Here is a 13,253-nt window from a genome sequence, read left to right on the forward strand (position 1 = left end):
GTGACTTGAAACAAACAAAACACTGCAAGTCCGCCTATAAGAAAGCCAATACAAATGCTTGGGTTCATAGCGAGGAACTTCGAATACAAGACGCCGGGAGTTATGTTATCCTTGTATAATTCGCTGGTAAGGCCCCACCTGGAATACGCCGTGCAATTCTGGTCTCTAAATTACAGGAAAGACATTGAATTACTTGAGAGAGTACAGCGCCGCGCCACGAAAATGATACCATCACTGAGGACGAATCCCTATGAAGAGCGACTCGAGCGACTCAACCTCTTCACGTTGAAAAAGAGACGACTGCGGGGAGACATGATACAAGTCTTCAAGTACCTGGAAAAGCTCAGCAACGTTGATCACTCCAAACTCTTCACGCTACAAACTAACCTGAGAACAAGAAACAACGGACAAACAATTCAAGCAAAGCGATGCAATGCCGACATCGGCAGGAGTTAATTCTCGAATAGAGTTGTTCGCCACTGGAACAGCCTTCCTGCAGAAGTGGTTAGCGCAGAGAGCATCAACTCCTTCAAGATTCGCATTGATCGCCACTTTCCTGCATCGGGAGTGAACTGAACGTATCCAAGAGTAGATACACAAGTACTTTAATCCTTCCCTGCATGCCACTCCTATGGCAAACGGATTGATTAAATCACTGAAAGCAGGCCAACAGGCTTTCTGCTGCCTGCTAGTTCATGTTTCCATGTTTCCTCTTCCTCCTCCGCCTCTCCCTTCTCCTCTGGGTGGCAGATGTGGTGGTGGGTGGGTGGGGGAGTACACGGGACAATTAAAGATATCGAAGTGGGTGTGTTTATGGGTGTGGACGGACGAGAGAAAGGGGGAAAGAAAGAAAAAGCAGCCATTGTATTACTGCCAGGATCTGCGCAAACAGTCTTGACATTTCTAGTAAAAAGCGCAAGAACCGACACACCAAGAACACCTGAATCAAATAACTGTATCTGGCACTGAGTAGGTTATGCGTTCCTCGGCGCAGTGGTTAGCATCCCTGACTACAAATCTGCGGGCCAGGGCTCGAGTCCCGGCCTTGGCAGTCGGAGTGCAGCCCACCCAGCTGTTCATCCTCCTCTTCGGGATGGTCGATGAACGAATATCTGGGGAAAGCTGGGAAGGCAGGATGTGGAAACCCGGATGTTACACTGGCCCGTGTCGGGGTAATGGATTCTTATCCACCACAGGTTCAGAGGACCAACGGGACGGAGATGAGCACCGCCACGCGCACTGTAGGTGTGCTGTCAACTTTACCTTTTGTTGATTAGGTCCCACCTGAGTCATCCTTTTTTCCCTTTGTGCATCCATTACATAATGCATATAGATTCCTCGAATCAGTACTGAATGAATGAATGATTAAACTGCTCCAAGGATTTATATTTTACAGCAGAGAACAATTGAAAACCTTAACTTACATTCTTTTCAAAGGCGTAGACTTCGAGGAGATGCAAATGGGGTTTCTGAATAGGTTAAAGGGATTGGCAAGGGAGTTCCTGATGAAACACTTATATAAAAAAAATACACAGAGAAAAGAACAAACAACAACTGATACAGATTAGATGAATTTAGGTTGAGGAAGGAAATGGCAAAGAACTACTTCACGACCAGGTGGTGGTAGGTGAATAGAACACAATGGGCAGACACCACTGAAAATTTTCAGTAGAGGTTAGACACATTTATGGCCGGGAAGGGAGCTCGGTGAATCAACCATTCCCAGGAGGCGCCGTGTGTACGCCGACTGGCTTCCTGTGGTCTGCATGTATCCCTATGCTCCCTCCTGTACATAGTGGTCATGACGACGGCTTCGCACACCTCGGAGCTTTTTTTCTCCCTATAGTTATCTTGCGCAGGCTTAGCCTAGAGGCCCCCCCCTCCCCCTTCCCCTAAGGTAACAGTGGGGGGGTCTTCTTGGTTAGTTTGGTGTAAAGTGACTACAGAGACCTTAGCATCGCAGTGATTTGCGCCCTTAAAGGTATGCCATCCAGCTCTAGACTCGGGACCATGCAATGTCAACTCCGAGCTACCCTAAACGGCGTGTCCGACACCGAGGTGACGTGCTGAATGGAACGCCTATACGCGTGTATCCACTACCTGGACCAATGGCAAACAAAACCCACTACGAGCTCCTGGGCGTGAAGCCCGAGGCCACCCTGCAGGAGATCAAGAAAGCCTACCACCGCCTCGCCCTCAAAATTCACCCTGACAAGAACCCGAATGACCGGAACGCCAAGACAAAATTCCAGCAGCTGCAGCAGGTGATGGAGACGCTCTCCGACCCCGACTCACGGGCCCGATACGACGCACGGATAAGGAGCACGGCCAGTCAGGCCAAGGCTCCGGGGAGGAAGCCTTCCTACTCGGCCTCTTCTTCTTCTTCGGCTTCCTCCTCCTCGTACGCGTCCTCCTCCTACCACTACTCCTCCTCCTCCTACCACTACTCCTCCTCCTCCTCCTCTGCAGGCTCCTTTTCAACGCCAAAATCTAAAGCAAAATCGTTTCACAAAATAAACAGAAAAGAAACAAGGAGACTGAAGTAGGCTCGACGGCCTACATGTGGCACCTCCTATTTCCCTTCACATATAAGACGATCGCAATAGACAACATCTCGCCCAAGGAGAAGAAGGCCAGGAAGAGGAAGCGGTACCGGCAAAACAAGAAGAAGGCGGCGTCGTTTCACTAAGAAGGGACGCCGGGACGGCAGGCAGGAGTGAGGCGTCAGGAAGGCTTTTGAGCCTACATCATTCCATCAGTTCTCTTCTTCCTTTCCTACTGACTCATTCATGTGTTTCCCAGCTCCATCTCTTCCCAAAGTCAGACCCAGTATATACTTTCCTGTGTCGGAGTATTCATTATGTGTTCCTTCTATTACGATATCCTTTATTACTGTTATTGGGACTATCTTACGGTAAAGCAACTTATTTAGTATATTAATTCATTTTTTTCATTGTTTTTCTTGGGTTGTGTAGTGCGCTGTTGCTTCGTGTGTCCCAGTGAGCGCTGTGGCTGCTTCCCTTCATATTCCGAAGCCGTGTTGTGCCTATGTCTGGTCATGTATCAGTTCTCTCAAGGCAGTGTCTTAGTCTGTCGTCAACTATCACTCTTTTCCCTTGCTCTTTTATTTTTCTTTCTCCTACTTTTCCTCTTGCTCCATGTTTACTGACTCCTGTTAGCCGTAGGATGTCTTGATTTACCATGACTTTCAACATTTGAATTTCCTCCCTCTGCCTATCGTTCTTATCAGTATTGCTGGTACTGTTCTTCTTGTTATATTCATCTCCATTCTATTACTCACCTTCCCACTCATCTCTCCGGCTGCTGCTCCAACCATTATTACTATTACTGCTGCTGCCATTCCTACCACTACCACTTTGGTGCTGCCTGTAACGCCATTTCTTGGGTCTCGTGGACGACCCCAACCCGTTAGTGGCGCAGGCGAATTTTCTTCATATTGACTGCCTCGATAGATGACTCCTGCCAGGCCCATGCCTCCCCCAACCCCCAACCCCCGTGCTCCTCATGACCGAAGTCGCTGAAGTTTGGGATGACTAAACATCTGGACAGCATATGGGTACACATCCGCCCTCGGCGATGATTGAAAGGCGTCAGGGTGTAGCGCTGGGTCTCGAACCTGGGTCCCCGAGCTCACCATGCCCGCACGCTAACCACTCGGCCACCGCGTCTACTACCATTACTTTGACTACTACTACAACCACCACCACCATTACTACCATTTCAAAAAAAATTCTAGTTTTGACCGCATGCACATGAACATAATGGCAATCTCTCCTTACACTCATTCAGAAGATTGAAGTTTCAAGTCTTTAGTTTTCTCTTATGCTAAAGAAGACTATGCTATCTTCAAGGAGGTTTTCCATATTGCACAACTTTTGCCATAAGAAAACTTGTCAATACGCCTCGATTTTAGATATTCCGATTTTCACCCGTTGACAAATCTCAGACATACGGATTCTTTGTGTCAGTGTATTCTCAGAAGTTTTCAATAAGCAGTGCGAGAGTTTTCGACCCGAGAGCCACTTTCATATTACTTGTTCAGACTAGGCTTGGTCCATATTGTTAAAACATTTCAGCGCGTAAGCAAACATATTTGACAAAGTTCTCGTAGTAGTTTTTGACATTTGCAAAGGTAGTGTGATGAGGGTCATCACAAACGGCCTTCCTCCTGTACCATGAAGCTAAAAAAAACACTCATGGGAACCCATTGTTATTATTATCATTATTATTATTATTATTGCTTTTGTGGTTTAAGTTGTCGCTGTTGTCCCCGTCGATTTTATTGTTTGTATTGTATTGTGTCGTTTGCTTGTACTGTATTGCGTTTGTTTTGTGTGGTTTGCGTTACTTTTATCAGCTCATTGTTATTTGTTATTTATATTGTTGGTGTTGTGTTTCTTAATGTAATTTTAGTGTTGGTAAGAGAGAGAGAGAGAGAGAGAGAGAGAGAGAGAGAGAGAGAGAGAGAGAGAGAGAGAGAGAGAGAGAGAGAGAGAGAGAGAGAATTGGTATGATATTAGTAGTAAAAATAGTATAGTATAGTTCTAGTTCTAGTTATTGTCGTTGCTGCCCCAATATTGAAATAAACAGACGTTATTGCATTTTATCATGATGGATATTTTGATCTGTTTGCCGGCGCCGTCACGCTCAGCACGGGGCTAGGAGCCGCGGGTGAGTGCGTGCGCCGGGCTCTGCTATATACGATCTGTCTCTGCCTGTACAAATGTATGTCTGATGTCAGGTGTGGACGTTAGCTGCACTCTATATACACTCTTATGTGTTATCATGTTAGCCTTTGTTACATATTTCCTCCCTCTTTCCTTTCTTTTTGTCTCTATCTCTCTCTCTCTCGCTCTCTTTGTCTAAGCTCTCTGATACACTCTTCTGTATCGTTTATTTGTTTATACTTCTTCCCGCCCTTAGTTTCTCTCTCTCTTATTGTAAACATTCTGATAAACTCTTTTCGGTATGATCATGTTATCCTCTGTTGTTTTCCTCTTCCTCTTCCTCCCCTCGCACCTTTCCTTTCTCCCTCCCTCTTTATAGACCTGATAAACACTTACTTTTGCATTATCATTATAACACTTTGCTATTTCGCTCTTCGCCCTCCCTTCCTGTCTTCCTCCCCCTCCCCCTTTTCTATTTCCAAGCATTCTGATAATCACACTTTTTTTAAAAATATGTGATTTATGTTATTTCTCTTTCCCTGCTTCCCTCCCTCCTCCCTTCCTTCCTCCCACTCTCTATTTCTAAACCGTTTAATAAACACTCACTTGAACTATTATGATTGTGTGATATTTCTCTTCGCTTCTCCTTCCCTCCTTCCCTCTCTTCCTCCCACCTCTCTCTTTTTCCAAACCCTCCGATCAACACTAACCTTTGTATTATCATGTGACCCTTTGCTATTTTCCTCCTTCCTCTTCCTTCCTGCCTCCCCCTCTCTCTTTTCTAAACCTTCTGATACACACTCACGATTGTGCTATTATCTGGCTTTTCGTTACTTACACCTTCCCTTCCTCCCTTCCTCCCTTCCTCCCTTCTCTACTCTTAACCCTCCTTGTAAGCATTCACTATTCTACTATCATATGGTCTTTATTATTTCCGTTTTCCCTCCCTCCTTCCCTTCCTTCCTCCTTCCTGCCTCTCTATACCTTCCTCATTCCCCGTGCATTGCCTAACATTTCCTCTTTCTTCCTTCCCATTGTTTCCACTATTTTCTTTGTCCTCCTTCATATATTCTTTCTTCTGGTCCTCATTTCAATTTTATTTTTACTTTTTACTTTTACACACCTTCTTCAAACGTTTCTCCACATGATCTATCTTTCATTTACCTTCTCTTCCTCTCCACTTCTCCCTCCATTTCTTTCCTTCATTATTTTTTTACTTCCATCTCTCATTTCAATTCATTCCTCTTCCTACATTCTCTTTTCCTCTTAGCCTTCCACTTTTCTTCCTCCATGTGATCTTCCTTCCAATATTTCTTTATTTATTTCCACTTTCCTTTCCAGTTCTTTTGTCCGTTCATTGTTTGTTTCTATTCCTTATTTCAATTGGTTTCTTTTTCGTCATTCACTCCTTCGCTAAATCTTCCATATTTCCTCTACGTGTTCCTCCTTCCCCTTTTCCTTTCTTTTTTTCTATCTTTCTTTCCTCCAAAGTCTTTTTTTCCTTCATTTAATAATTTGCTTTTAGTCCTCCATTAAATCTTCCACGTTTTCTTCACATGGTCTTCCTTTCCCTTTATTTTCTTCCTTTTCCCTTTTTTTCTCCAGTTCATTAGTTATTCACTTATTTTTGGCTTTCATTTGACTCGATCCTCTTCATATGGAGTGTTGCTCTTATATCTCTCTCTTGTTTGTTTTCAGGTAAGTTGTGCTGTGTGGGACGACGCCAACGTGAGTACACAATATTGTTATCATGATTTTGAAGTCCATATTATAATTGTATCAGTGTGTGGGTAAGCTACAGAAAGGCTGACGTAGGGCCTGAGGTGTGTGTGTGTGTGTGTGTGGGGGGGTTCAGTGTGTTGGTGAGAGGGAGAAAGAGAAGAGAGGAGAAAGAGAGCATAGGGGAGAGGGAGAGATAATCATTCGAATACGAAATCGCATAATGAAAAATATATAAATAACAGTTACAAAGGCGAGGGGAAAGAGATCTATATATACAGAGAGAGAGAGAGAGAGAGAGAGAGAGAGAGAGAGAGAGAGAGAGAGAGAGAGAGAGAGAGAGAGAGAGAGAGAGAGAGAGAGAGAGAGAGAGAGAGAGAGAGAGAGAGAGAGAGAGAGAGAGAGAGAGAGATTTAACATGCCAGACTCTTCTTCGTGATCTACGAAGGAGTTATCTCGTAGGTGATATATTAGAAAAGGGCAAGCGTTGAATAATCCCTTTTTTTTGTAAGTTGAAAAACACGAAATTTAACTAAAAAGCTTCAAAGCCTTTCAGGTCAGAGGATTTTCCGTAAACCTTGCACCGGGTACGCTGACGGGGAATAGCATTTTTATAAGATTTCCAATGGCGGAGTTTCCATTCCGTTACGTGGAACGGCTGTTGAGGAAATGCGTGAAACACGAGAGGCGGCGGAAGTTGAATGTCCTGAGGAATTGTCTTATATGTCTTAACTCGCCCAGCCTGGAGACTAGGTGGCGATGGCAGTTTGCTGTTAGTAGTAATAATTGTTGAACCTATTGACATTATAGGTAGTGGATTAGAAGTTCGCCCTCTAGGCTTAGAGTTTGAGATCCGCCACAGCACAGCCGCAACACTAGAATTATCATAATCCCTTCTCAAATCTCGTTAAACTACTTGCGCGTGCGTGCGTGTGTTTGTGTGTGCACTATAATGTCTCCCAACAATACCATGACCACCAGCACGGCTAATACCACCACCACCACCACCACCCCAAGTCTAGTATTCACACACTAGAGTTTCAACGTCGCCAGATGCTGGGTGGGTTGTGTCGACTCGTCCGATCCATACCGTCCTGTCCCGCCTCACCTCAAATCGTAACGGGTAGCGGCTGGTTGGCTTACTAAGCACGCATGCACCAACCACATAATCACCACCACCACCACCACCACAATAAGATATTTAGCATCGTCACAGAACAATTATGGACCTCAGTGTTGGCGACAGAGATGACGGTGGCATCGACAGGGAACTTAAAACCAACACAACACAAATTAAGTCGTCATAATGCACCGCCATATTATCATCAACCACCACTACATCCACTACCACCAACTTACATTTGGAGTGTATTCTAAACTTGTGTGGTGAGCGTGTCAATGGCAACTGTCGTGGAGATGTTAGTGAATGTGATGACTTTCCTGGTGTGTTATCTCAAAGTTGTGTGGAATAGGAGGAGCTAATTTGTCGGTGTACAAACAGAAGATGAGGAATATTGTTCGCATCCTTCAGCACCACCGCCAGTTACTTAATCATTCGAAGATGACACACCACCACCACCACTACCTCAAGAAGAAAATCCAGAACTTGTGATATTCTTTAGTTAGCGTGCTCCACCACCACCACCACCACCACCACCAGAACGTGTGATATTCTTTAGTTAGCGTGCTCCACCACCACCACCACCACCACCACCACCACCACTACCTCAAGAAGAAAATCCAGAACTTGTGATATTCTTTAGTAAGCGTGCTCCACCACCACCACCACCACCACCACACCACCACCACCACCACTACCTCAAGAAGAAAATCCAGAACTTGTGATATTCTTTAGTAAGCGTGCTCCACCACCACCACCACACCACCACCACCACCACCACCACTACCTCAAGAAGAAAATCCAGAACTTGTGATATTCTTTAGTTAGCGTGCTCCACCACCACCACCACACCACCACCACCACCACCACCACTACCTCAAGAAGAAAATCCAGAACTTGTGATATTCTTTAGTTAGCGTGCTCCACCACCACCACCACCACCACACCATCACCACCACCACTACCTCAAGAAGAAAATCCAGAACTTGTGATATTCTTTAGTTAGCGTGCTCCACCACCACCACCACCACACCATCACCACCGTCATCATCAACGCCATCACCATCACCATCACCCCGCATGAGATCTTCCTCCATTATAACAACAACTGTTTTGATAAACACTAACGAAATACAGTTGCTCTTGGTTGACATCTTCAAGTCACACAACCCAACTTGAAGCTACTTGAGAAATGTCCTGAATTATACGACTCTTTAGTGGCAATATTGATAAGTGAGTGGTCGTCAACAACAACGTCAACTGATGATGAGGGTGATCGTCCCGGTGAAAAAAGAAAATAAACGCCACCACCGCTGTAACAACGCAAACCACGAACACGTTTACAAGTTATGGAAAAAAATGAATATTCCATTCGGAAGTACCAAAGAACGAGTTCGTGATTGTGATTTGGATTGTATTTTGAGAAGGACTAATTTTCTTTTTGGATACGGTGTTCTGTGAAGTTCAGCATCGTCAACCTCCAGAGCGATATCGTTTTTAGTATTATTCGCTTCATCAAACTCATAAGAAATAATTGAAAGTATAAGGATAATGGTCAAAAGGGTAATACTGCACCGTGCATTCCAAATTCTCTATATATAAGCAAAATGAATATATTTATGTTGTATTTGACAATAACAACTGAAAGGCTGCCTGTTATATCCGTAGACTTATATTCTCAAATATTCGCGGATTTGGAGAACCTGATGACAAGTCGAAAGCTGATGCCAACACAGAGAGAGAGAGAGAGAGAGAGAGAGAGAGAGAGAGAGAGAGAGAGAGAGAGAGAGAGAGAGAGAGAGAGAGAGAGAGAGAGAGAGAGAGAGAGAGAGAGAGATTTACATAGATTTACATAGAAAATCAGACCACACAGACCCCATGGTCCAGACTTGGTGGTCTGTCCTTAAACCTAAGTGATTTTACATTAATCAGAAGACTCCAAAACGTTGCATTTCTACTCTAGTTGATATTAAGTTGAAGGAAGTGACGGTCGAGCTTGTTTTTAAATGATTCAATCGTGTTACACTGGATCACTGAAGATGGGAGCTTATTCCATTCTCGCACTACAACGTTGGTGAAAAAAATTTGGTGAAATCTGAATTTACTTGTCTACATTTGAATTTTATGCCATTGTTCCTCGTTCGCAAAGTGTCATCGATCATAAACAATGTTGATCTGTCTACATTCGTGAAACCATTAAGTATTTTAAAACATTCGATCAGTTTTCCTCGGAGGCGACGTTTCTCAAGAGAGAACATGTTAAGGGTAGAAAGCCTTTCTTCGTAGGATTTGTTGCGCAAGGAAGGGATCATTTTCGTTGCCCGACGCTGAACACCTTCTAATTTAGCAATATCCTTTGCATGGTGGGGAGACCAAAACTGTACCGCATATTCCAAGTGGGGTCTGACTAAACTGTTGTAGAGCGGGAGTATTACATCTTTATTCTTGAATACAAAGTTTCTTTTAATGAAGCCCAACATTCTGTTCGCTTTATTTGCTGCATCGATGCATTGCTGTGAGAATTTGAGGTTTGACGCGATTTTGACCCCCAGGTCCTTGACGCATTGAACGCTTTTGAGTTTAACGCCGCGCATTTCGTAATCGAACTTCTTATTTCTTGTTCCAACTTGAAGGACCTGGCACTTGTCTACGTTAAAGGGCATCTCCCATCTATCCGACCAAGCTGAAATTTTGTGCAAATCCTCTTGGAGGCTTTGCCTGTCTTCGTCAGTGAGAACCGAGTTACCAATCTTTGTGTCGTCTGCAAATTTACTAATGCGGTTATTGAGTCCAACATCCACGTCGTTGATGTAAATAATGAAGAGCACTGGGCCAAGAACCGAGCCCTGAGGGACGCCACTAGTGACCGGCGCCCACTCTGAGTTAAATCCGTCAATCACCACTCTTTGTTGTCTGTTGCTCAACCAATTCGCGATCCATTGGTTTACTTGACCGTCAATACCTATTTGCTTTAATTTATAAAGTAATTTATGATGTGGGACTTTATCAAACGCTTTCTGGAAATCAAGATAGACTATGTCCAATGATTTGGTTACGTCATAAACTGAGAAGAGGTCGTTATAAAGGTCAGTAGGTTTGATAGGCAGGATCTTTTGTTACGGAAGCCATGTTGTGAATCCCCAATTAATGAGTGGCTTTCAATGTAACTCGCAATTTTGTCTCTAATTATGCTCTCGAGTAGCTTTCCTACAACTGAAGTTAGACTAATGGGCATGTAATTACCTGGTACTTTTTTGTCTCCTTTCTTAAAAATCGGTGTCACGTTAGCATTTTTCCTATCAGAAGGAACGATGCCTTGTCGCAAGAACAAATTGAAAACGGTTGTGAGGGAGGAGAGTATTTCGCTCTTTGTTTCTTTAATCAGTATATGATATACTTTGTCGGGTCCGGGACTTATATTTGTTTTAAGGGACTGGAGAGCTTTAAGGACTTCATCGGTTGTTATTTCAAAATTAGGCAATGCATGCTCGACATTTACATTAATACTGGTGTTGGTGGTAGTGGGAGGAAGACTGTTAGTATTAAACACCGAGGAAAAGTAATTGTTTACGAGGTTTGAAATGTGTTGGCTATCAGTCACTAGTGCACCGTCGCTGTTTGTTAAAGGTCCAATTCCACTTCTGATCGCCTTTCTGTTGTTTATGTAACTGAAGAAGGATTTTGGATTATTTTTACAGTTGGCTGCAATATTTTCTTCATATCTACGCTGTGCCTGACATACTAATCTTTTTACTCGTCGCCTGGCATCGTAATAAAGTCTAATGTTTTCGGGAGTGCTTGGTTCTTTCTTTAACCTGGAGTAGGTAGGAAGACACCTACCGAACGGGCGCAAGCCACTCCCGGTGAGGTATGTATGGGAGGTGAGAAGGGAGCTGAAGCCCTCCAAAGACCCTTCCCATGTCCTCACTAACCGTTTCCCTATTGTCTCACCAACACCGGAGAGTAGTTCAGCATGCTCTCTAAAGACAGATCCTCTCTTTATCCACACCACACTACATTCACACAACATATACACCTTTTCCCAAAATTAAAATTTCAAAATGGCGCACATACACCAAGCCTCGGAGTCCTCGCCTGGGGGGGGACCACAAATTCCCCCAGGGAGGACTCCCCTTCTGGCTGCCGACCCGAGAGGTGTCTTGATAACCCCTCGAACCTCTTTCTTCTCAATTTCTGCAACATTCGCGGTCTTCGCTCTAATTTTCATTCTGTGGAACATCATCTCTCCTCCTCTAAACCTCACCTTCTCTTCCTTACCGAAACACAGGTTTCTGAGGCTACTGACAGCAATCTCTACTCTGTTCCCTCCTACTGTTTCTATCCTAAATTTCAATCCAAAGCTGGATGTTGCGCCTACGTGCGCAACGACATCACTTGCTCTCGTGCCCACGACCTTGACTCTTCTGAATTTTCCACCATCTGGCTAAGACTTCACTGTCATTCTATTACTAAATACATTTGTGCTGTTTATCTCTCACCTAACTCTACCAACTATATAAAATTCTTTGACTATTTGAATTCTAAAGTGGAGCACATCTTGACCCACTCTCCCTTCGCTGAAATCTCCATCTTCAATGTTCACCACCAGCTTTGGCTTTCATCCTCTTTCACTGACCATCCTGGTGAACAAGCCTACAACTTTGCTATCCTCAACGACCTAGAGCAGTTGGTCCAGAACCCTACACGTATTCCCGACCGTCTTGGAGACCGGCCCAACATTCTAGACCTCATCCTTACCTCAAACCCTTCTGCAAATTCTGTCAAACTGTTCTCTCCGTTGGGCTCCTCCGATCACAATCTTATTTCTGCATCCTGTCCTATCGCTCCTGTACATCCTCTGGACCCACCGAAGAGGCGATGCTTCTGGCATTTTGCTTCAGCTCGGTGAGACGACCTGAGGATGTACTTTTCCGATTTCCCGTGGAATGATTATTGCTTCCAGGATAGAGACCCCTCTGTGTGTGCTCAGCGCATCACAGAGGTGATTGTCTCTGGAATGGGGGCATACATTCCTCGTTCTTTCTCTACTCCTCACGCTAAAAAGCCTTGGTTTAATCACGCTTGTTCTCGTGCTGTCAATGATAGAGAGGTAGCTCACAAAAGGTACCAGAGCCTTCAAACTAATGCTAATTATGGACTTTACATTTCTGCCCGAAATCGTGCCAAATCTATTCTCCGACTAACCAAAAATTCTTTCATTAATAGAAAATGTCAAAACCTTGCTTTCTCTAACTCTTCCCGTGACTTCTGGCATCTAGCCAAAAACATCTCCTCCAACTTCACTTCTTCATCTTTCCCTCCACTCCTCAGTCCTGACGGCAACACTGCCGTCTCGTCTATCTCTAAGGCTGAACTCTTCTCTCAAACTTTTTCTAAAAACTCCACTCTGGACGATTTTGGGCATATTCCTCCTACTCATCCCCCCTCTGACTCCTTTATGCCTGTTATAAAGATTCTTCAAAATGATGTTTTCTATGCCCTCTTTGGCCTCAATCCTCAGAAGGCTTATGGACCTGATGGAGTGCCTCCTATTGTCCTTAAAAACTGTGCCTCCGTGCTGTCACCCTGCCTGGTCAAACTCTTTCGCCTCTGCCTGTCAACATCTACCTTTCCTTCTTGCTGGAAGTATGCCTTCATACAGCCTGTACCTAAGAAGGGTGACCGCTCCAATCCCTCAAACTACCGTCCTATTGCTTTACTTTCTT

The sequence above is a fragment of the Eriocheir sinensis genome, unplaced genomic scaffold (assembly GCF_024679095.1).
Source record: "Eriocheir sinensis breed Jianghai 21 unplaced genomic scaffold, ASM2467909v1 Scaffold636, whole genome shotgun sequence".
NCBI classification, from domain to species: domain Eukaryota; kingdom Metazoa; phylum Arthropoda; class Malacostraca; order Decapoda; family Varunidae; genus Eriocheir; species Eriocheir sinensis.